At 40.8% G+C, this 22,316-nt stretch overlaps 1 long non-coding RNA gene across 1 annotated transcript; it reads left to right on the top strand.

The window, feature by feature from the left end:
* Positions 1–642: 642 nt before the first annotated feature.
* LOC142140152 (uncharacterized) lies at positions 643–21,447 on the top strand. The gene is made up of 4 exons (XR_012688306.1): positions 643–1,063; positions 4,656–4,865; positions 6,796–6,812; positions 21,413–21,447. It is a non-coding gene; the product is annotated as an uncharacterized LOC142140152 (long non-coding RNA).
* The last annotated feature ends 869 nt before the right edge of the window (positions 21,448–22,316 follow it).

The raw sequence follows: 22,316 nt of genomic DNA on the forward strand, positions 1-22,316 counted from the left end.
AGACAGAGATAGATAGATAGATAGATAGATAGATAGATAGATAGATAGATAGATAGATAGATAGATACAAACTTAGAAGTGAAATTAACATATTAAAAACAATACTTATTTCACTGATGATGATGCAGCTGCAGGTAGCTGGTACATTCCTGACATTATTAGATGAATGGAATTATTAGGCGAGTAAATCAGAGAAGAGTGATACAGTGTCTAGCAAGCAAGTCAGAATAATATGTACAAGAAAAGCTGAGAGAAATTCCAAGCCACACATACTGTGCCCTGAGCCTTTTAAATGTGTTATACTCCGGGAGCCACCTGAGAACGATCCACATCCAGAAACTCTCAAGAACCGTAAGAACCTGCGAGACCTCCCCAGACCAGCTCTCACATAACTAAACTTTCTCCTGTACCAGATCTCCCCAGTAAAACTTTACAGCAAACTCAGGAGTCCTTCTTTAGCAAATTGGGATTTTTCTTCACTCTCCCACGTCATTCTAAATGTTGGTACTTTTTTTTCCTTGACAGAGGAATGAAAGAGTTTAGGTGATGGGGGAGGCAGGACAGAGAGAAGGGGAGGTTGGGACAGTGAGAGGGGAGGGAGAAAGGGGACAGAGTGTGGCATCATCATGCCTCGCAAAGGGACCCTGCAGAAGAAGGAGGGGTCTGGTGGGATGGGGTGAGGGCAGAGAGGAGTGGAGCGTCTCCGATTTCAGCTCTGCTGGGGGCAGGGGAGGACTAAGATGTGGGCATATAGGTTGACTTCAAGGCAGTGAGGACTATAACTTCAGTACCTTGGCCCAGAGCAGGTAGTACTAAGTTTCTGCTGGGGCCTGGTACTGGATTCTCCTTCTTTTCCCAAGAAATCGGCTGCATGAAGACAAGATAACTTTTGGGGACAGCCAACCTCCTCTCCTCCCCTCCTCTTCTTCATTTCTTCCCACAAAGATTCTGCATGTCTAACATTTAGACATGTTCAGCTTTGTGGATTCAAGGACACTATTGCTGTTCGCAGCCACCCAAGTCATATTATTAGCGGTTGTACGATGCCAAGATGAAGATATTCGTAAGTTACAACTTTTTATTTTAAAAATCTGTTGCACTTGTTATAGGACTCGGGAGCTGATTTGACATTTAGTGACAGTTTCCATCCAGACCCGAACGGGTTAACACAATCAGCCCTTTAAATCAAACCGTCATTCGCTGTACTCCAGTGATAATTAATAATCATTCGCGTTAGTTACATAGCAAGTGGGCAAATGCGCTCACGAAGTGTAGCAGTGCATTCGAGGTTATTGCATCCTTATTAGTGACAGCATCCAACGTCTTCACTGAACTTACTTGCCAATTTTCAGCGCAGCAATTACTGGTGATGTCTGAATCTGCAATTAACTTAGGTTAACTAATGCTCAGTGTTCTAAATAACCAGCATTGGAACGAAGTGCTCAGAACTTTGTACTATCCACCGTAGCTTTTTTTTTTATTTTTTTTTTTACAGATTTAATGGGTCTAAACCTGTTAGCACTAAACTGGCTCACACTAGATTGATTACACACAAGCTCACCTTAGATATAATTTAAATAATGTTAAGTCGTGGAAGGTTACATTTTCCAGATAGACTAAGAAACCTTATCCACTGAAGCAGCTGAAATAGCAAAAGAAGAGGCATTTATTGACACTGAACTGTTTTAGACGGTGAAATTCCTGTCTCCATAGAGAGCAGCATATTTTATAGTGATTGATAGTGAAGACCTACAGTAGGTAATATAGAAATAGGCTTTCGTGTCAGCTTGAGACATAACACAGACATTCATGTGGCTGTTGGTGTTAAGAAGGTGTGAGCACACACATAATCTGAGCACGGGTGCTGCATTCCTTGATAAACTGATTTCTCACTGATTTTAAGGATCGCTAAAAGGATCTTTCCCTCCAGAGGCCATGTGAATGCTGGAAAGCATTCCTGGGACCCACCATTCCAATAGAACCTCAAAATAGCTTCACATTTTTACTAAGCCTTTTATGCTTAACTTTAAAGAGTGTGTCCTGCAAAAAACTATATTTCATAGGTTTAAATATAAATTTAATATATATGTAAATGTAATACTTATTATAAATAATTAAGATACTTCATTAACTTTATTTAATTATAATTAGAGATGCTTTTGGTTTTGGTTTTAGATTTGGATTACCTTCGTGTTTTGGTTTTGGCAAAACCGCCCTTGCGTGTTCTGGTTTTGGTTTTGGTTTTGTTTTTGTTTGGTTTTGTTTTGCTATTTTTGAAAAAAATAAAATTTTTTGGTCTAAAAAAAACCTAATTTAGTGCTCCACCAGTTTCTTGGATAAGTGAGGTAATTCTAAAGCCAATAAATTGTGTTTAATCCCTGGTAATTCTAACACTTGCCTGCAAATTATACAGACAAACCTGGTTGTCTTCTCCCTCCATCTTTGACTATTGGCAATGTAGCCATCGTCTTAAACCCTCCACTTGTAGATAAATAGAAAAAAATCAGCCTGCATAGACTGAACAATCTAATACAAGATGGACAAAGGTAGTTTGGTGACTGTCTGTATCAGATCCCCTCTCCACTAGTAGTAAAATAGAAAAAAAATCAGCCGTTATAGATTGTAGAATATAAATAGAAATGGACAAAGGCAGTTTGGTGTCTGGCTGTGTATGACACCCTACCCTTATCGTGAAATTGACAAAAGCAGCCTTTCATGACTGTACGTGATATAGAAATAACTCAAGTCCCTTTCCTATTTGGGGGTAGATTGCACCCTACACTTATACTTATACTTAGCCTTATAAGTATACTTATTTTTTTGGGGTGTGTTTTTTTCCCTGATTTAAAAAGACTATGTACTTTTACATAGGCTTTACCAGATGACATACAGGGAAGACTACCATCAGGACTAGTGCCAGCACCTGCTTGCTGATCCTGCTCATATGTGGACTGCTTTGAATCCATTTTAATGAGCCCAAAGCACTTGTAGTGCAAAATATTTAATAGATAGTGCTGCTAGATAAGACTTTTTGCAGCCAGAAAAATTATTGTTTCACACTGGGGAATAGGGGACACCCCAAAGCACTTGTAGTGCAAAATATTGTATAGATACTGCTGCTAAATATGACTTTTGCAGCCAGAAAAATTATTGTTTCACACTGGGGAATATGGGACACCCCAAAGCACTTGTAGTGTAAAATATTGTATAGATACTGCTGCTAAATATGACTTTTTGCAGCCAGAAAAATTATTGTTTCACACTGGGGAATATGGGACACCCCAAAGCACTTGTAGTGCAAAATATTGAAAAAAATGCCTTCTCTATCCTCCTCTCTTTCTGCTCTAACAATTGCTAATAGAATTGGTAGCAGAATTGCAATAATAATTGAAAGAATAAGGTATACAATTATTGCTCTGTCTCTGCTCTAATACAGCCTGTGACCTAACCCTGCTCTCTCCCTCTGTCAAATGGCGATGGATTGCTGTGGAGGCGGGTATTTATGCATTTCAAATATCGCGAGAACCGAGATCCGACGACGTCACAATGACGTTTTGCCTCGACTTCGATTCCGAACGGGCGGGAGAGTACCGAGACTGCTCGGCTCAGTACTCGGATAGGCAAAGTTCGGACGGGTTCGGATCTCGGGGAACCGAGCCCACCCATCTCTAGTTATAATACCTTTACGCAATTTTATTTTTCTTTCGCAAATTGTATTGTTAAAAAAAAACTGGCAAAACAATAATGGAATATATGAGAAAACACCTGGCTAGAACACAGCCTGGGCAATTCTTCTAGATAAATGCTGGAAGGTTTTTTTCTTAGCAGACATTTTTTAACTTGTTTGGGCAGGTCCCCAATGGTCCAAAAAAAAATCCTTTATGAGCCTTTTAAGTCTTTGTATACTACAAATTGTAAAGCCATTGCAGCGCTAGTATGGAAAAGGCATGTTCTCTTGACGATTTGCCACTTTTTCTGTTGGAATCATTCTCCCATTCCATAAAGAAAGTTCCTTTATTTTTAGACATATAATTGTCCTTATAATATAAACCTAGTATTCAACTTATAGCATACTAGGGTACTCCTGAGATCACAGTAGATATATTGATGGTACTTCAGTTTATCAGGCTAGTCATTGACTCATTACAATACTCCAGGCTAACACCCACTATTTATTACAGTGGTTATTATTAATATGTGTATAGAGAGAGCAATGCGCTTGCAGCATTGACTGCAATTTTACTTCACACTACACTTTTCATTGTTTTATATTTCGCATATGTATGAAACAGTTTTTAATATATGTCAATAAAGTTTAATTTTCAATTATTTTCACATCCCGGAGTGCCTCTATACATACTTTTCTTCTTTGTTGACCCCTCCTTGTACTAATAAGTTCTATCTGGAGCTTGAACTACTTTATACTAATATATGATGAATCATATAAACAAATGTAGATAAAAACAATGTTAATAATTTAGAGAATATTAATATTTTTAAGCAGTTCTTTAAATATGTCATATAAATATCTGAACACCGCAATATATGACAATTTTATATGACTATTGTATGGTGTTTTTCCCTTTTATTTTATTTCTGCTTACTCTCTTGCTGCCTCTGCCTACGCTTATAACACCCCCTGCCCCTTGTCACAGTGGATGCAGGGAACTGCGTGCAGGATGGGCAGAAGTATAATAACAAAGATGAGTGGAATCCAGGACAATGCCAAATCTGTGTCTGTAATACTGGGATTATTTTCTGTGACGAGATAATCTGCGAGGAAAATAAAGACTGCCCTAATGCTGAGATCCCCTTTGGAGAGTGCTGCCCCATCTGCCCAACTGAGCAGTACTACACCATCAGAGGTCGTAATTTATTTGTGTTTCATGAATAATTTACTTCTGCATAGCTATGGATTGATGCCTTTCTATAACAGGCTGGGCAACCATAGGTATCTGCTGCAGTTAAAAAGAGCACCTCCAGTTTACACTTCTGCCTATATAAAGCATAGGTTCCGTAATAAGCTCATTCTGTAACACTCTCTCTCCCCAAATGAGGACGGTATATATGCTATTTTAATAGTACTTCTATGGGGCACATTTATCATTTAACGTTGAAATAGAGAAATGGTTATCAATCCTTATCGGACGGATAAGTATTGATTCATTTCTCAAATTTATCAAAACCGGAGTACAGAAACAGCAGTCCCGATAATCTGCTGTTTCTGTGAAAAAAAAAATCATACTTACCTGCCTCTTCGGAAGCGATGTCTTCGGGTCTTCTCCTTACTCTTCAATTGCGCATGTCCAGTTCCAAGAACTGGACATGCGCACACAGATCCCCTCTCTGTCTCTGTCTCTCTCCGGAGCAGAGCTGACAGCATTAGATGGCGTACATTAACATGACAAGTTCCCGAAAAAAATGTTTTTTCGGGACTTGTTAGATTGCGGCCAGGAGCAGTCACCATTCTGTTGAATGGTGACTGCTCCCAAAAACGAAGAGGAGTGCAAAGCAGCAGATATCCATGATATCTGCTGCGATGCCCCCTTAATAAATTTGCGGAGGACACTGTGGGACCTTAATTATCCGTTAAAAGCACTATCGTGCTTTATTAAATATGCCCCCAGGTATGATTAAAGCTTTGATATTGCTCAATTACAGAGATCACAAGGGTAGGAGTGGCGATGTGTCCTTTCCTTGCCTTGTAATGAAACCACAGGTCTACGCTCCTGCGGTTTCTTTTGGCAGTCAGATTGGAAGCACACACAAACCACCTGCTATAAATATAATAGACACATTAATATGTTCGTGGCTCAGGCAAAACAATTAAATAATCAGTTTTTCTAAAAGGCAGAAGATAAGCTATCAATGAGGTTCCCTTTTTAATGGCTTAAACTGCATAGTCAGCACTGTAACTATAAACAGCATTTATATTTGATTACAAGCTCTTGAGGTTAATGAGCTATGTCCTTGTTTCTTTGAAGCAGGATGTATGTTTAGCAGTGCTGCGTGCAGTCTTAATTAACATCTTAACCATACTTGCCAACTCTCCCGGATTGTCCGGGAGACTCCCGCATTTTGCGAGAGTCTCCCGGACGAGTGTGGCAATCTCCCTGATAGGAAGGGGGAAAAATTTAGTTTAAACGCCGCGATTCACCCGGAATCGCAGCGTTTAGCCCCGCCCCCACTGTAAAATGACGCGATTTGCGTCATTCCGTCACGGGGGCGGGGCCAAAATGACGCGATTTCGCAGCCCCGCCCCCTGCACGCCCACGTCCCAGCCGGCATCTCCCGGAAAAAGAAAAAAAAATGTTGGCAACTATGATCTTAACCCTTGTTCGTATTTACGTTTCCTGCAGCTAATCATTTCCTAGCTACCTCTATTGTAATTGCTCATGTGAAAAATTGCTACATAACATTTTGAAGAGGGCAAGTTGAACTAAACAGCTTCCACTTTTGCATAATCAAACTCTCTTTTAATTTATTTTTAACCAACTGACACTGAACTGTGTTTGAGTACCCCGAAAATATCAATCCACCAACATGTAACAATTCCAACTGAAGTCAAAGAACAAGAACATTGTGCCACGTAGAGGTTTTTTTTATGTCATGTGATTTAACACTGAACTTCTTCAAGGGAAGAAGGCCTTCAATGTATCCAACCTTTGTCTGTACTCTGGTCTCTCTATGTTCAATCAGACCCTGATTTGTTTACTTTAAACGTTTAAAGAACCTAAATATTAGTTACTCCTAGCTAACTTTTTCTCTTTTTTTTACCTTTTCTTGCATGAACAGGGCAAGGTGGGCTAAAGGTAATCTATTTTCATTACTTCTGTTGAGTGATTATATACATCATTTGCGTGATCAACTCTTAGGGCTAGATTTACTAAACTGCGGGTTTGAAAAAGTGGAGATGTTGCCTATAGCAACCAATCAGATTCTAGCTTTCATTTATTTAGTACCTTCTACAAAATGACAGCTAGAATCTGATTGGTTGCTATAGGCAACATCTCCATTTTTTCAAACCCACAGCTTAGTAAATCTAGCCATTAGAATTGAATATGTCACAACAGATGAGAACAATTATGCATCCATTCAGGAATAATTGCAATGGCTGCCCAAATATCTCTATAGCTTTTTGGTGCCTTTTATTAAAGTAATGTTATCATTTTCAAATAAGCATTGTCTAAGCGATGTCTTGTTTTTCCAAAGCACAAAGTAATTTATTTTAGCAGATGCAAAATTTAGCAGTTCAATACATAATTATAATACAGTTCAGCCAATACCAAAGATAAAATACATACCGTGCCCACATGCGCTCCACTGGTACCAGCAACAGTACTTCACTCAAGAATACTGTGGTCAGAGAATGACTGACTTAGTACCAGCTAGAGCTGTATTATATACACTCAGTGTTACAGAGAAAACAATGCAGATGATGTGGCTTGCTTATATTGGTCCAGGTTTCAGGAAGGTCCAGTGTACTGCAGATCACAGGCCAGTTCAAATGAAAATATATTGTCACGGGCACTAGGAGTCTTTGCCCAGGATATCACCAGATGATAGACTTACCAAAGAAATAGAGTTGGTGCTATGGTTCTCTGGTAGCAGGGTGACAACGGAACAGGAGAAACAGCAGATGGTGAGAGAATGCTCAAGGAAAGTCTATGACTAGCAGCAGCTGGTAATGAGTAGATGAATGTACACGAGGAACCAGATGGACAAGGGAACATGAGGAAAGTCAGTGGTCTGCGTATAGCAAGTTGTACCACTGCTATAGTGAGGAGGAATGTCCAGGAGTAGCGAGGAGGTAGTGAGAGTCAGCGGTCTGCGTATAGCAAGTTGTACTGCTGTCTATAGTGAAGGAATGGAATCCAGGTGAAGGTAGGTAACGGGGAAGTCAGTGGTCTGCGTATAGCAAGTTGTACCACTGCTTATGTGAGAGGATACTTGAAACTGGTGTCACAGGGATGTGGCTTGCTTCTATTGGTCCAGGTTTCAGGAAGGTCCAGTGTACTGCAGGTCATAGGCCAGTTCAAACCAAAATATCCAAAGGTGGAGGTCATCTCTCCAGGGGATGTGCTCCGACTTTTCCGCCAAGAATCCAGTTTCAACTAGTCTATTAGCATATTACAGTTGGTATCACTTTAAACATTTATTCCCTAACATCAATAACCAGAGTATGCAATGAGCGATTTCTTCGGCGAATGAACCAGACAACTGCTGATGAATAGGGGGTTAAAATGATACTAAACATAGTTCCTGCAACCTGAACCTCAAATAACACTAAAGTGTACATATAATCATAATATATACACTAAATGATAAACTAAATACTATCTTCTCATAAATCACCGTGGAAGGGAACCAATATAAATATGAAATATATAAATAACTAAATGTTAGAGTTCGAGTGTGTGCGTGCGTATTTTACCGCGTGATCGTGCCATGCCACGTGTTACATGGCATACTGATCGCAATCGCACAGTAAAACAATATTAACCAATATACTTTCGTTCATCCAATTATACGACGTTTCATTGCTCTGTAATGTAAGTCCCCCTTGGTGTATGACTACGCTGTCTGTAGATCTAAACAAGTTATCATAAGAGAGAGTGTTAATCATCAAAACAATTGTTTTTTCTTTTACTATAGACCGTATATCTCTGGAGCTTGGAGATAACCTTTTTGTATGCCCTTCAATGGTACAATAAAACATGTAATACATTATTTGGAAGGGTACAGAGTACAATAGAACATGTATCAATTATATAGAATATTCTACTACAGTTCTTTATGTCTAACAGGTTCATCCGTCCAACGCATGTCTTTAACCTCAGACAACATTTAAACACTTCATGTTCACCAATAACATCATCAACCTGAGTTACAATATACATTCCAATAATATCAACATTTTCTTTCTTCAACACTTGTGGGGCGGGCTATTGTCTGTCTCGTTCTTCCCAGTCTCCCAATGCTCAAGTTTCCTCGTAACAGTGATCAGTTTGCCAAATATTGGGAGACTCCAAACTAAGGAACCTAGCTGTCTTACTTATTCCCTAGTGACCTCCCACCCATAATTCGGGTACCTCAGGAATATTTAGTGGAAAGAGAACTAGTTCTGCTCGACATAATCTCTGAGGCACGTGAGAGCATATCCAGCAAAACCAAATATTACTGGACTGGCATCGCTGGATGTACCTCTCTTCAACTATGGGGTCAATGTACTTACGGACGTAATACTACTCAGACAATACCCCCTCGCACTTTCTCCAAGCTCCAAGGTTTCCAAATTTTCCTTTACCCCTGAATTGAATAAAGCAATTGGCTGGACCGATTGTGCTACCAACTTCTCCTTTATCCCCAACTTCTCAATATCACTACCTGAAACAGCCTCTGTCACCTATCTATCATCGAAAGGATTGACTGTCCTGAAAATAGAATGAGATGAGAGAAACACAGAACAGGAAAAACTACCACTTCATGCTGGACAACTGTCGTAGTCTTTGGCTCAGGTATTGCTAACTGCATTCGGGGCCTCCCGGAACAGATTCATGAGTGTAGATGGAACTTTCTCTTGGTGTTGGCTCCTCTGTAATGGGTGGGGGGGGGGACGTGATGCTGGTAGCCTACACTTGGTACCTGTCTGTCAAATAACCTGAGCCTAGGAAATTACTGTTCCACAACTTACTCTCCTGGTTCAACGTCCTGACAGGTAGTGTAACTTTTCAGGAGACAGTGTGTTGAACGTCCTAGACTAGTCTCTCAGTTACAAACTCATTACAAGAAAAAGCCAAAAACATTTCAAAAGACAACAGGTAAAGAGGCAGTGCAGGTGTAATCTTGATCGTGGGGAGGACTAGTGGCCAAAGCTACCAGCCACTTCAATCAAGTTTCAACCCTCATTCTATTCAATTCGTTCTAACTAGTACCGTTACTTTATGTTCACACTGGTTTGTGGCTAATCAAAAAGTATGTAATTTGTTACCACTACTCATACATTATACATTTATTATCAATAACATAAATACCCCTATCACCTATTATAACTCTAGGGCTATCACATTGAATAACAAAAGCTTTGAGTATGACTCAGTAATACATTAGACAACATTTCAATACACCTTTACCCAGATATATTTATTTTATCGGTACACCAGTGTATACTTGAGGATCCTGCAAGGTGGTAATTGGATGACTTGGATTTGTTTCACCTAGAGAAATTGTTCAGGTAACCCAAATAATCATATATTAACTAATATGTGTGTTTGTGCGTGTGTATGTGTGTGTGTGTACAGTTTAAAACAATACAACGAAAAACAAAAAATAGATTTGTCAGCTGTCACATACGACCCTGCTGTCTATTTGACAGCAAAGTTCACCCTGGTGTGACAGTCATGTACAGTCATGTGTGTAAGTGTGGACTTTACTAGCAGCTACTTCAGTTGGTAACTGTGTCACTGTATCGAGTCTTCTATGTAATGTTCTATTAATGTGCTGGTATTGCTATAAAAAGCTTTTTCAGTCACCTCAACGTCACCCCCTAGACTATAAAAATGACCAATGTATATCAATCGATTTTTGCTCTGCCAACTCACATGCCATTTTCCCCACATTCAGCTACTTGGCTAAGTGAGAAGGGCAAAAGGGATCTATGTCTATAACACTTTCTTCAAATATAACAGTATCCAGTACATGTCTGTCCAACAGTAAAAAAATATAAAACATGAAAAGTTTACATTTTCTAGGGTTTCACATTATGTTGTATTTTGTGGCAAAAATTCTACTCCAATGTTCTTCACAGAGATGCATATCTGTTTGTCTAACCCCCAGCAATCTCCTGAGACCACCCTTTGTGCATACATATAAGGGCACACTTTGTACAGGAGAGATAAAAGGCAGATATGCAATCTATAAAACATGAATCGTATTTCCACAACAAAAAACTTTTCTGCTTAAAATTAGCAGCTTCTATACACATAAAACAAACCCCTAACTGCTTCTGTGACTTATGTCAATCTAGTGTGTATATCCCTGAGTCCATCTTATGTCACAAACGTCTTAGCGAATGAATGAGAACGTGTCTACATCTTTTTGTATCTCTATACAATAGAAGAGAAAAATACTAGCAGGGATGTAAAGAATGAGAAATAGGAGAGCAACGAATGATAAGAATACAAACATTTGAATACAAGGATTTGAAAACAAACAGAAAAGCAGAAAAAGAGATTTTAAAGCGAACATGAAAGCTGGATTTGACACTATGGGAAAATGGCTCTATTTTATTCCATACACTAATCCCCTTAGCTATTTTGCTAAACTATGACCCCTCCCCATACTTAACTAGGGGGTCTTACGTCAACCGTACAATCCAGTGTCGTCCGTCATTAGCTCATATGGAACTCGGTATCACCATAACTATATACCTTTGTGACGGACTTCCTGACTTATAATAGAGAAGGGAAAAATTAACCCTTTGTGACTCATACTTTATTTTGAATAATGACTCTCAGTCCTTTAATTTATCATGAGCCACTGCTACCTAAACGAACAGTGTTACAATGATCCATTGTTAATTAGTCTTTCAAGAGTAATTTTTCCACTTCTCTATCCCACCCCCTTAATCACTAAGTCTATACTTCTTTTGTTTACCCTTATCTGTGAGAAAGAAAAAGACAAGATGGTCATTTTTAAACAACAAAGGAAACAAACATTTTCATTCCTTACCATCGGCCAGCGATCAGGAAAGCAACTATATGACAACATAAACCAACCAAGCAATAACAACACGATATACTTTTAAACCAGTTTCTTTCTAACCCTGCATACTAATACTTACCATTGATTAGTATTTGCCTTGCCTGGTCCTAATTTTCTAGTTTTCGCTCTACGATTTTCTTTGCCATCTTCCCTCAAGTGTCCCTTCTTAAGGCAATTAAAACACTTCAAATATTTCTGTTTCTTTCGTCCTTTATAGTGTTTTTTTTAGAAATCTGAGGCTGTGAATGTAATCTTTCTAAAGCCTGGATACCGACCATCATTAGCCTATCACTCTGCACTTTTTCCTTTTTACATATATTTTTATCATGTTCTATGGCATGCGCTCTAATTTAATTTACAGAGAGACCTCTCCAATTATGAAAAGAGGTTTTTATCCAGGTCTTTAGATCCTCCCGGAGACCATTCATTAGTACTGTAACAGCTACTTCCCTGTGTTCCACATTTTCCTTAATATCTGATATCCCTGTGTACTGTGCAGTCATGGCTGCTAGAGCCCTAGCAAAATAGTCAGTTGTAATCTCACTACCTTTTTGTTTGATAGTGAAAATTTTTCCCCATTCCACTATCACTGGAAAATATATGGCCAACTGTGTGATTATACGTCTAATATTGTCCTGATTATCATCCTCAGTTAAGGATTTATCCTCCTCCAACATACAATCCTTAATGAACTTTTGTATATCAGTATCGAGAGGAAGACAGGCTCTAAACACCACTCCCCAATCTTTATTAGTAGGCTCATGCGCATTACCTAAATGTCTAATAAATTTCTGACACTTGGCCAAATCTTTTCTAGGATCAGGAAAATCAGACATAATTGTGAACAGTTCCGTCCTAGCCCATGGAAAATGCATTGCTACATGTTTTATGGGAACTACACCATCTCTGTCTGCCTTCCCATTGGGAACTGCTGTTGTGTGGACAGGATGCAGACCTACCAAATCACTACATTCTGAACTAGTTGCTGGAATTGCTGTTGCAGTATAATGGATGTCCCCCTTTCTATTAATTTTTTTATTATTCTCACCGATTTCAGCCGCTGCCCCTGCTGGTGGAACCGTTCCTTTCCTTGTCCATGTACTGCTTCTTGCTGTGCCACGTGTTACCTTCCATTTGCCACAACTTTAAACAATCATTATGTTTAGATCTCACATTTGTTGATTTAATCAACCACACCTTTTCTTTAACATTATTCAGTACATCTTAATTAAAACTACCTACAGCTAGAGCTGTATTATATACACTCAGTGTTACAGAGAAAACAATGCAGATGATGTGGCTTGTTTATATTGGTCCAGGTTTCAGGAAGGTCCAGTGTACTGCAGATCACAGGCCAGTTCAAATCAAAATATATTGTCACGGGCACTAGGAGTCTTTGCCCAGGATATCACCAGATGATAGACTTACCAGAGAAATAGAGTTGGTGCTATGGTTCTCTGGTAGCAGGGTGACAACGGAACAGGAGAAACAGCAGATGGTGAGAGAATGCTCGAGGAAAGTCTATGACTAGCAGCAGCTGGTAATGAGTAGATGAATGTACACGAGGAACCAGATGGACAAGGGAACGTGAGGAAAGTCAGTGGTCTGCGTATAGCAAGTTGTACCACTGCAATAGTGAGGAGGAATGTCCAGGAGTAGCGAGGAGGTAGTGAGAGTCAGCGGTCTGTGTATAGCAAGTTGTACCGCTGTCTATAATGAAGGAATGGAATCCAGGTGAAGGTAGGTAACGGGGAAGTCAGTGGTCTGCGTATAGCAAGTTGTACCACTGCTTATGTGAGAGGATACTTGAAACTGGTGTCACAGGGAACAGGAGTCAGTGGTCTGCGTCAGCAAGTTGTACCACTGCTATATATATGTTAGGAGGGGCACGAGGAGATGAATGTAAAGCAGAGTATACACGGGGCACCCAGAACTTGATCCCACGATGATATCCACAATACAACGATAACTGACAAGCACTGCTTGAGGTATACAAAGTCACAATAACTATCCGGGCAATAGGAAACAAAGTCAATAGTAACAATAGTTTCAGTGGATAGGAGGCTCCGGAGGAGAACACAACTCAATCCAGATGGATATGCAATACACAAGCAAAGTCAATGGAAAGTATGCATACCGCGGTTCAGGAGAGCAGGCTGTCAGAGAGACGTGCAGGGATACCTGAACGGCTGAAGGCCGGCAGGAGGAGAGACCACTGGAGGATGGAAGCGATAATCAGGCTGGTGCAGCGCACGGCAGATAATCCAGAATCCACAAAGCAATACTCAGGAAGCAGTAGTAAGTGGAACTGGAAACATGAAGAACACGGGAGAGTTGAGGCTGTCAGGTATCCAATAGTAGAGGTGAAGGCAGAGGAGAGCTGACACGATCAAACCCAGGAGAGTTGAGACGATCAGGAACTCTGTAGCAGTAATGGAGGCAGTGAATAGGAATCAGCTGAGTGCAGGCACGATGAACACAGGAGAGTTGAAGTGAGCAGGAACTCTGTAGAGGTAACGGAGGCAACGGATAGAAATCAGCTGAGTGCAGGTACGATGAACACAGGAGAGTTGAAGTGAACAGGAACTCTGTAGAAGTAACGGAGGCAGCGGATAGGAATCAGCTGCGTGCAGGCACGATGAACACAGGAGAGTTGAAGTGGTCTGGAAACCACAATAGCAGTAACAGGAATCAGCAGGAGCTGAATACACGAGGAACACAGGAACACCTTCAGAGGCTCATGGGGAATGAGACTCCAAGATCAGGCCACCAGGTAATGATCACAGGTGGTTTAAATAGGGAGGGTTGCCTGATCATCCAATCAATTAAAAGCAACAGGTACTGAAGGTTTGAAAGGGCTGCACATGCGCAGACCCTCAGGATGGCGAACGGCCACGGTTCCTGAATACATGGAAAATGGCACTCACAGTCCGGTGAGTGACAGTACCCCCCCTTTTAAAGGTGGGCACAGAACACCTGGAACCGGGTTTGTCCGGAAACTTGGAATAAAACTTCTTAAGAAGAGCTGGAGCATTAAGATCTTCTGCTTTGATCCATGACCGCTCTTCAGGACCGAAGCCCTTCCAATGAACGAGGAAACGAAGAACTCCTCGCGAAATTTTTGCATCCAATATGTGAGTAATCTCAAAGTCCTCCTCTTGATGAATTTGAACTGGCCGCGGTGCTGAAGGAGGGATCGAGAAACGGTTGATGATACGAGGTTTCAGCAAAGACACATGGAAGGCATTGGAAATACGAAGGTTCTTAGGTAGTAGAAGTTTGAAACAAACTGGATTTATCACTTGAATGATCCTATACGGACCAATAAAACGAGGAGCGAACTTCATAGATGGGACCTTCAAACAAATATTTTTGGTTGATAACCAAACACGATCTCCGATTTTCAGTGGTGGAATAGCCCGTCTCTTTTTGTCTGCAAAAGACTTATATCTGGCAGATGTCTTCTTTAAACAGGTTTTGACCTGAGACCAAATATTTTTGAAGGTCTGACAAACAGTCTCTACAGCAGGAACTTGGGTGGGAGGAAATTCCGGAAAAGACGCATAGTGACCGTAAACCACAAAGAATGGAGTTTTAGAAGATGACTCATGATACATGTTGTTATGAGCGAATTCAGCCCATGGAAGCAAATCTACCCAGTTGTCTTGGTTGGCTGAAGAGAACATCCTTATAAAAGTCTCAAGATCTTGATTGACTCTTTCGGTTTGTCCGTTTGATTGAGGATGGTAGGAGGATGAGAGTGATAATCGGATACCCAAGGTCTTACAGAGGGCCCGCCAGAATCTGGAAACGAATTGTACTCCTCTATCTGAAACAATCTAGGAAGGACATCCATGAATACAGAAGATTTCTTTGATGAAATAATCAGCCAGAGTAGATGAAGAAGGTAAACCGGTCAAAGGAATGAAATGTGCCATCTTCGAAAATCTGTCCACCACTACCCAAATAGTATTGCAGTTTTTACTAGGAGGAAGATCAGTAACAAAGTCCATACTAATATGGGTCCACGGCTTGGAAGGAATGGGTAGTGGTTGAAGCAAACCCGCTGGAGTTCTGCGGGGAGTCTTGAACTGGGAACACAATTCACACGCAGCCACAAAATCTCTGACATTTTTCCTCATAGAAGGCCACCAGTAACTTCGAGAAAGAATTTCAAAGGTCTTGCGTTCACCAGAGTGTCCAGAAAAACGAGAAGAGTGAAACCACGAAAGGATTTTCTTCCTAAGAGCAGGAGGAACGAGGGTTCTCCCAAATGGTAGCACCTTAGTGGAAGAAGCAGCCAGAGAAACACATTTGGGGTCTAATATAGAGTGGTTGGGACCATTTTCAACGTCTGAGGACGTCACAAAAGCTCGAGATAGGGCGTCTGCTTTTTTATTTTCTGCAGCTGGTTTGAAGGTTATGATTAGTTCAAAACGAGAAAAGAAAAGAGACCATCTTGCTTGACGAGGATTCAAACATTGAGCAGACTGTAAATATGACAAATTTTTATGATCAGTAAAAATTGTCACAGGATGACGAGCTCCCTCCAACAAATATCTCCATTCCTCTAATGCTACTTTTATAGCCAGCAACTCCTTGTCCCCGATGGTATAATTCTTCTCCGCAGGCAGAAGACCCCGAGAGTAAAAGGCACAAGGATGGAATTTTTGTTGCTCCGATCTTTGGGAGAGAATGGCTCCTAAACCAACATTAGAGGCATCTACCTCTAGGAAGAAGGGAAGCGTCACATCAGGCTGTCGAAGAACAGGAGCAGAGGAGAAGGACTCTTTGAGAAACTGGAAGGCTTGAAGAGCCTCAGAGGACCATTGTTTAGTATTGGCCCCTTTACGAGTTAGGGCCACAATAGGAGATGCAATCGAGGAAAAATCTTGAATGAAGCGTCTATTGTAATTGGCAAAACCTAAAAAACGCTGAATTGCACGAAGAGTAGTTGGCTGAGGCCAATGTAACACAGCATTCACCTTTTCTGGATCCATCTGAAGACCAACTCCGGAGACAATATATCCCAGAAATGGAATCTGGGGCAACTCGAATGAACATTTTTCTAACTTGCAGAATAATGAATTTTTCCGGAGTCTGGAAAGGACCTCTGCCACATGTTGATGATGAGAAGGCAGGTCCTGCGAAAAGATCAATATGTCGTCCAGATAGACGACGAAACAAACATATAACAAGTCCCGGAAGATCTCATTAATGAAGCCCTGGAAAACAGCGGGGGCATTACATAACCCGAAGGGCATTACTAAATATTCATAATGCCCATCTCTGGTGTTGAAAGCTGTCTTCCATTCGTCACCGGACCTGATTCGAATTAAATTGTAGGCACCACGAAGATCCAACTTGGTAAAGATCTGGGCTCCCTTGATACGATCAAATAACTCAGTAATTAGTGGAATAGGATACCGATTTTTGATAGTTATGGCGTTTAGTCCACGGAAATCTATGCAGGGGCGTAATGATCCATCCTTCTTTTTTACGAAGAAAAACCCTGCTCCAGCGGGAGAGGTAGAAGGTCGAATAAATCCTCGCTGGAGATTCTCTTGGATGTATTCAGTTGTAGCTTGAGTTTCAGGTAACGAAAGTGGATACACACGTCCCCTGGGAGGAGTCTTGCCAGGTTGAAGATCAATCGGACAGTCCCACGAACGATGAGGAGGAAGACGTTCAGACTGAGTTTTATCAAATACATCGGCAAATGAAGCATACTGAGGAGGAAGTCCCGGTGAACAAGGTGAAATGGAGGATTGCTGTATTTTGAGAGGAACGACTTGAGAGAGGCAACGATGATGACATTCAGACCCCCAAGACGTAACTTGAGGAGTGTGCCAGTCAATCTGAGGAGAGTGACGTTGAAGCCATGGAAGGCCTAATACAATCGGTCTGGTAGTAACAGGGAGAATTAAAAATGAAATTTCTTCCTGGTGTAATACACCAATTTGAAGGGTTACTGGAGACGTACTCTGAGTGATGAGACCATTAATAATGCGTGATCCATGGATAGCAGTCACAGTAAGAGGTGTCTTCAAAGTAATCACTGGTAGGGACCATTGATTCACGAGGGATTTAGAAATATAATTTCCTGCAGCTCCAGAGTCAATAAGTGCTTGGGACTTAAAGGATTTGGTAGCAAAGGAAACTATAACATCAAAAGCACAAACTTTTAATTTCGTAGAACTTGGAGAGGACTCCAGGGACCCTAATCTCACCTCTCCAGAACTGGTTAGGGCCTGGCATTTCCCGATTTTTTAGGGCATGAATTGAGCATATGAGTGGAATCAGCACAATAGATACAAAGTCTATTTTTTACTCTTCGGTCCCTCTCCTCTGAAGTTAATTTGGAGCGACCTATCTCCATGGGTATCACCGGAGATGAAGCTGGGCGAACTTGAGGACTTGAGCGAAGAGGTGTTTTAAATGAAGTTGTTTTTTCAGATTCTCTTTCACGAAATCTCATGTCTACACGGTGGCAAAGAGAAATCAAATCTTCTAGAGAAGTAGGTAATTCGTGAGTAGTCAGTGCATCTTTAATTTTATCAGAAAGCCCCTGCCAGAAGGCGGCAATTAACGCTTCAGTGTTCCACTGAAGTTCAGAGGCTAATATCCGGAATTGAATGACGTACTGGCCTACTGTACGAGAACCCTGACGTAGACGGAGGATGCTGGATGCAGCAGAAATAACACGACTAGGTTCATCAAATACACTTCGAAACGTGGAAATAATTTTGGCACTATGCTGTAATAAAGGATCATTTCTTTCCCACAGAGGGGAAGCCCATGCGAGAGCTTGTCCGGAAAACAAGGAAATGAGATAGGCCACTCTGGAACGATGAGTAGAGAAATTGTGAGGTTGAAGCTCAAAATGAACTGAGCATTGATTTAGAAAACCCCTGCATGTTTTGGGGTCTCCATCATATTTTGACGGAGTAGGCAGGTGAAGCGTGGAAGCAGTAGACACCTGGGATGGCACTGGGGAAACGGAGGATGGCACAGGAGCATCAACAGTAGCTGTGATATTTTGCACAGACGTTCTTTGGGAGGCTAACGCCTGGTAACATTGCAGCAAATGTTGTTGGCGAACATCCTGTTGTTCCATACGGGTAACCAGATGCTGCAGCATCTCTTTAGCTGTAGGTTCCGCACCTGGGTCTGTCATGGCCTGATCTTACTGTCACGGGCACTAGGAGTCTTTGCCCAGGATATCACCAGATGATAGACTTACCAGAGAAATAGAGGTGGTGCTATGGTTCTCTGGTAGCAGAGTGACAACGGAACAGGAGAAACAGCAGATGGTGAGAGAATGCTCGAGGAAAGTCTATGACTAGCAGCAGCTGGTAATGAGTAGATGAATGTACACGAGGAACCAGATGGACAAGGGAACGTGAGGAAAGTCAGTGGTCTGCGTATAGCAAGTTGTACCACTGCTATAGTGAGGAGGAATGTCCAGGAGTAGCGAGGAGGTAGTGAGAGTCAGCGGTCTGCGTATAGCAAGTTGTACCGCTGTCTATAGTGAAGGAATGGAATCCAGGTGAAGGTAGGTAACGGGGAAGTCAGTGGTCTGCGTATAGCAAGTTGTACCACTGCTTATGTGAGAGGATACTTGAAACTGGTGTCACAGGGAATAGGAGTCAGTGGTCTGCGTCAGCAAGTTGTACCACTGCTATATATATGTGAGGAGGGGCACGAGGAGATGAATGTAAAGCAGAGTATACACGGGGCACACAGAACTTGATCCCACGATGATATCCACAATACAACGATAACTGACAAGCACTGCTTGAGGTATACAAAGTCACAATAACTATCCGGGCAATAGGAAACAAAGTCAATAGTAACAATAGCTTCAGTGGATAGGAGGCTCCGGAGGAGAACACAACTCAGTCCAGATGGATATGCAATACACAACTAAGTCAATGGAAAGTATGCATACCGCGGTTCAGGAGAGCAGGCTGTCAGAGAGACGTGCAGGGATACCTGAACGGCTGAAGGCCGGCAGGAGGAGAGACCACTGGAGGATGGAAGCGATAATCAGGCTGGTGCAGCGCACGGCAGATAATCCAGAATCCACGAAGCAATACTCAGGAAGCAGTAGTAAGTGGAACTGGAAACATGAAGAACACGGGAGAGTTGAGGCTGTCAGGTATCCAATAGTAGAGGTGGAGGCAGCGGAGAGCTGACACGATCAAACCCAGGAGAGTTGAGACGATCAGGAACTCTGTAGCAGTAATGGAGGCAGTGAATAGGAATCAGCTGAGTGCAGGCACGATGAACACAGGAGAGTTGAAGTGAGCAGGAACTCTGTAGAGGTAACGGAGGCAGCGGATAGGAATCAGCTGAGTGCAGGTACGATGAACACAGGAGAGTTGAAGTGAACAGGAACTCTGTAGAAGTAATGGAGGCAGCGGATAGGAATCAGCTGCGTGCAGGCACGATGAACACAGGAGAGTTGAAGTGGTCTGGAAACCACAATAGCAGTAACAGGAATCAGCAGGAGCTGAATACACGAGGAACACAGGAACACCTTCAGAGGCTCATGGGGAATGAGACTCCAAGATCAGGCCACCAGGTAATGATCACAGGTGGTTTAAATAGGGAGGGTTGCCTGATCATCCAATCAATTAAAAGCAACAGGTACTGAAGATTTGAAAGGGCTGCACATGCGCAGACCCTCAGGATGGCGGACGGCCACGGTTCCTGAATACATGGGAAATGGCACTCACAGTCCGGTGAGTGACATATACAAAGGTGGGATGTCATCTCTCCAGGGGATGTGCTCTGACTTTCCCGCCAAGAATGCAGTTTCAACTAGTCTATTAGCATATTACAGTTGGCATCACTTTAAACATTTATCCCCTAACATCAATAACTAGAGTATGCATTTAGCGATCTCTTCGGCGTATGAACCGGACAACTGCTGATGAATAGGGGATAAAAATGATACTAAACATGACATAGTTCCTGCAACTGAACTTCAAATAACACTAAAGTGTACATATAATCATAATAAATAAACTAAATGATAAACTAAATACTATCTTCTCATAAATCACTGTGGAATGGAACCAATATAAATATGAAATATATAAATAACTAAATGTTAAAGTGCGAGTGTGTGTGTGTGTATTTCACCGCGTGATCGCGCCATGCCACGTGTTACGTGGCATACTGACCGCAATCGCACGGTAAAACAATATTATCCAATATACTTTTAGGTTATCCAATTATACGACTTCAACACTTTCTACATATGTACTGTCAATATGAATCTTCATTGGCCTTCATGCCTTGTATTCTAAGTCAACAGATTTAGAGCTACTCTTCATTAATACAAATGATGCTGATGTGGTTTACTTCTAAAGATTGTAGCATAATACGTCAAGAATAAAATACTAACCTTAATATGCACATTACAGAAACATGCTAAAACCATAACTTTGGGTTTTTGGTAGCCATTTCTACTGATATATATGAGTGCACATCTCCCATGGCTGCTTAAAAGACCTTGCTAGGTTTTATTGATTGACTCCTGAATTTTACATTATCTTGTCTATCCCTGCCATAACTTATAGTATTATTAGAATCATCTAGAAGCACTAAATTAATTTCTCTTTTTTACTACAATTTCCAGGGACAGAAAGGTGAACCTGGCGATATTAAAGATGTAAGTATCTTTTCCTGAAATTTCACTTTGGATACAACCCAGTTAAACAGAGCATATATATTATTATTATTATTATTATTATTATTATTATTATTATAATTATTAATAATAATAATAATAATAATAATAATGATAATATTGCACAATAAACAATATTGTATTCTCTCTTTATACAGGTTGTAGGGCCAAAAGGACCTCCAGGATCACAGGTATATCCTAGATGAATATTTTATATCTCTCATGTTTATATTCCTTGATCAATATGTCATTAATATAAATTATTGTCGTTTATCAAGGACCTTCAGGTGAACAAGGACCAAGAGGCGATTGTGGCGATAAAGGCGAAAAAGTAAGTAAAAAGTATAATACATTAAATACTAAAAATGATATTTACAACTTGGCATACTTATATGCCGCACCTCCTCTATGCCTAGACTACATTTGTATGAGTGGGGAAAAATATGTTCATCTTCGATGCATGAAAAATAATGCAGGTTATATGTTAACAAAGTTCAAAAGTGTAATAACTCAACAAACAATCAGCAATTACCTTTATCCGATTTAGTGATTTATCCAATGAAAGAAAATGTCTGATTGAATGTTATAGCTTCTTTCAATTTTAATAAAGTAATTAAATAAATATGTCCATCTTGTGTGCCTGAAAACTATTGTATCTGTCTTGTATGAATGATTCGAAATTATGGAGTACATTTATGAAAACTGAGCAACATATAACTGTGTAGAAGAGATGGGTTACCCACAGCAACCAATACAAATCTGTGTTTTTGCTAGTATATTTTTGAAGCTTAAATGAAGTATAATATTAGCCAATGTTAGTAACACCGCTTCTTCTATGCAGATCTATAGTTTG

The sequence above is a fragment of the Mixophyes fleayi genome, chromosome 2 (assembly GCF_038048845.1).
Source record: "Mixophyes fleayi isolate aMixFle1 chromosome 2, aMixFle1.hap1, whole genome shotgun sequence".
NCBI lineage: Eukaryota > Metazoa > Chordata > Amphibia > Anura > Limnodynastidae > Mixophyes > Mixophyes fleayi.